The 3,406-nt window shown below is 49.1% G+C and overlaps 1 long non-coding RNA gene across 1 annotated transcript; it reads left to right on the top strand.

The window, feature by feature from the left end:
* Window positions 1-227: 227 nt before the first annotated feature.
* On the top strand, window positions 228-2,516 carry LOC134442230 (uncharacterized). Its single transcript, XR_010033342.1, has 3 exons — window positions 228-962; window positions 1,054-1,250; window positions 1,335-2,516. It is a non-coding gene; the product is annotated as an uncharacterized LOC134442230 (long non-coding RNA).
* Window positions 2,517-3,406: the final 890 nt, after the last annotated feature.

Raw genomic sequence — 3,406 nt, 5'->3', positions numbered from 1 at the left:
CCCTCTGTACCAGAGGCTGGGTCCACTGGCGTGTCATTTTGTGATCGCGGCAGCTAGACTGCCGGGTCTCCTTTGGTTGGATAGCGGCAGTTGGACTGCCGGGTCTCCATGCGTCATTGCAACTGGGTCCCCTCTGTACCAGAGGCTGGGTCCACTGGCATTGTACTATTTGGATAGCGGCGGTTAGACTGCCAGGTCCCCATCCCTTGCTTTGTCACTGGGTCCCCTCTGTACCAGAGGCTGGGTCAGTTGGCCTTGCGTCATTTGGATGGTGGTAGTTGGACCGCTGGGTCTCCTTTAGTTGGATAGCGGCAGTTGGACTGCCGGGTCGTCATGCGTCATTGCAACTGGGTCCCCTCTGTACCAGAGGCTGGGTCCATTGATATTGTACTATTTGGATAGCGGCGGTTAGACTGCCAGGTCCCCATCTCTTGCTTTGTCACTGGGTCCCCTCTGTACCAGAGGCTGGGTCAGTTGGCCTTGCGTCATTTGGATGGTGGTAGTTGGACCGCTGGGTCTCCTTTGGTTGGATAGCGGCAGTTGGACTGCCGGGTCGCCATGCGTCATTGCAACTGGGTCCCCTCTGTACCAGAGGTTGGGCCCACTGGCGTTTTCCCCTCTCTTTTAGCCACACTAAGGCCTGACTAGGTTGGTTAGTTCCCTGGGATTCCCTGCAGTGGGGGAACCCATGATTTGAATCGGTTTGTCGTCGAGGCGCCGACACAAAAGGTGGGGGTAAATGTGACAGATTGGTCTACACCCCTCAATCTGACTGATTTTGGTCCTTTGTCTGTGATTGGCTGGCCCATTACTGGCAGGACTTTTATGTTGATAAATGTAGTTTTTGGACGTGACGTGGGTCTCTCTTTCCGCCCCGCTGTTGTTTTGCCGGCAGAGGACGCCGGCTGGCGTGTGAGCTGCTGCTAGCCGTGATCATTATCCGGTAGATTTGGTACCTTCAGGTAGGCATTTAATATTCATACTTTATGATGTGTCCGATCACCATATTGTCTGAATTACGGACCTGATTATGTGACTGCATTCCACTTCTAGCCATTCTTGCGTGGAACTGCACTCTGCTGTGAACTGGCGTTCACTTCGCGCTGCCTATACTGCACCGGTGTGTACCTCTGGTTGGTGTGTTGCCCCATCATCTGTGCCCTGTGGCAGGCCTGATTTGTGGTGCCTATGCCGGTCTTGGAGTAGCCACAGTGGTTGGCACCTGGGTTCCTGACTGCAGTCAGTGGATGGTAAGCTGGTCTATGCTACGTTGATGTTGTTCCTCCGATGGTAACGATGACCTTAGTCACTAAATCTACCCTCACTTTCCTCAGTGTGTGGTCCAAATTGCGATTGTTCCGAACCACGGATCCATGATCGGGTTAGCGGTGCCTCTCTGACGCCGTGGGATTGCTGGCTACACTCCTCGGAGGTTGCTGTTTTGTTGCCACCACACTCTGCGCCGGTTCCGACTGGCTCCACCTGCTCTGTCCTGCTTTTGTTTGGTTTTATTATTTTTATTTTCTGGCCCGTTTCTTGGGACGCCAGCCTCCTCGCTGCGCACTGCGCAGGTCTAGTTACCTGTGTGTGTTGTGAGTGCGTGTGTGTCTGTGCGTCTGTATGCGTGTGTGATTGTCATCTAGGCACGGCACCGGAGGCAAGTGTACACCCCCTTCAGTCAACCTACAGCGGTGTAGTTCTCCCCTCTCTCTTGCTATACAAAAGTTAAGTTGCATCTAGTCATCACTGTGTATGCAAATTGTGTAATACATTAGTACGTGTCATTCTCGCCATTGAGTGTCTCTCTCTTCTCTCCTCCCTGGATAGGTATGGAGTTGCCATAGCGCGCCGGTCTTCGGGTGGTGGATTCCCTCACTTTTCCATTGCTGTGTGCACTTGGGTGACTATTACTATTTTGCTGCGTGTAGTAGTAGATGTGTGTTTTCTTTTTATTTTGTGTGAGTACTTTATTGTGTGTGTTTATTTTGTGTGACCTTTTCCCTAGTCTTTAACTATCCCTTTTCAACCGTGCTGCTATTGGTTAGCCTAAGCCTAGCCCCCTCTCCATTTAAGAGTGACACCATTGCCCTGTCTCCCCCGTATTGGGGCGTTGCTTATGACTGAGTGTAGCCTCCCTTCTCTCTCGCACAGGTGCCGTGCGTGTGTATGTGTGCGTGGTGCGTGTGTGTGGCCATTGGCCATATTGCTCCATATAACGACCCGTCTGTGGGTGTCTAATAGGGAATTTGTGCAATATTGTCTTTAATACAATTCATCCATATTGTATTTTGTAACGTATTACTACTTGTCCCTCTGCATCACCACTGCATAATTGCACATTTGTATCCACCTGATTACTGACCAGCCGACTATTGTATTTGTAATGTAAAGAGAATAAACACTTGACTCATGCCTGAGAGTGCTCCGAACCTGTGTCCTGGTTTACTAATTTGGGGGGTAATTTCACTCCTAGGTTGTCTTCCCCCACCCTAGGTGGCGTAGTCGTGCAAGAGCTGAGTTGAATTTAATTAACTGCAAACGTGCCACTGTTACACACACACACACACCTCACAAGGAGTAAGGCAGGCCAAGTTACATACTGTGGGACACTCCACAGTAAAGAAAGTGTCTCGTGAGAGCCCTCACTACACACTTATTTCAAAAGGTGATTTTTCAGGGACACAATTCTCTGTGAGATATTGTTGACATCCAGCTCCATTATCACTTTCTGGATGAATTCGAAAGTATTGGAGAGCTTTTGGGGGTAGCTTAAATTAAGGGCATAGATAAGCCCAAAAAGCATCACTACAGCCCAGGCACGTGCACTCCAATACGGCAGGGGAGGCACGGCCTCACCAGCCAGATCTGAGAATGATGAGCTGCAGTAAATGTGAATAATAATAATAACAGCTATTGTTTTCGAGCATCTGCACCATAACTACCATTTGAGCAGTATTTAAACAGTTTCACTCATTTTCAATCATTTCCGTGGCCAAAATCATAATATTTGCCCATTTCATGTCAAATTGCTCCGAATACGGTGAATTTGGGCCAACTCTGAACTGGCCTCACCCCGGATTGCGCAATCCCTCCTTAACAAGCTTCAGCGCATGCGCCATTTTGCTCGTTCTGTGAATGCAACCTGGTAATATTGTATTAAACGTTTTTATACACTTAATAGAAGTATGTATGGTGTGCCCTCAATTCCTGATAATGTTCTACTATTTTCTACGTGTGATTATCATTTCTTTACTCTGAACGCTTTGGCATAACGCCCACTGAAATATACAATGGTGAGGCGAGGAGTAGCCTGGCCGCAGACTCCTTCTGGCATTGAGAGTATTGCTGGCCAGTTACGTCATAGCGAATCTGAAGTTCACAGCCAGTCGGTGTTGTTGGCTGGCTA

Source organism: Engraulis encrasicolus, unplaced genomic scaffold (genome assembly GCF_034702125.1).
Source record: "Engraulis encrasicolus isolate BLACKSEA-1 unplaced genomic scaffold, IST_EnEncr_1.0 scaffold_130_np1212, whole genome shotgun sequence".
Classification (NCBI taxonomy): Eukaryota; Metazoa; Chordata; class Actinopteri; order Clupeiformes; family Engraulidae; genus Engraulis; species Engraulis encrasicolus.
The sequence above is the reverse complement of the archived record's forward strand: the minus strand, read 5'-3'. Positions and strand labels throughout refer to the sequence as shown.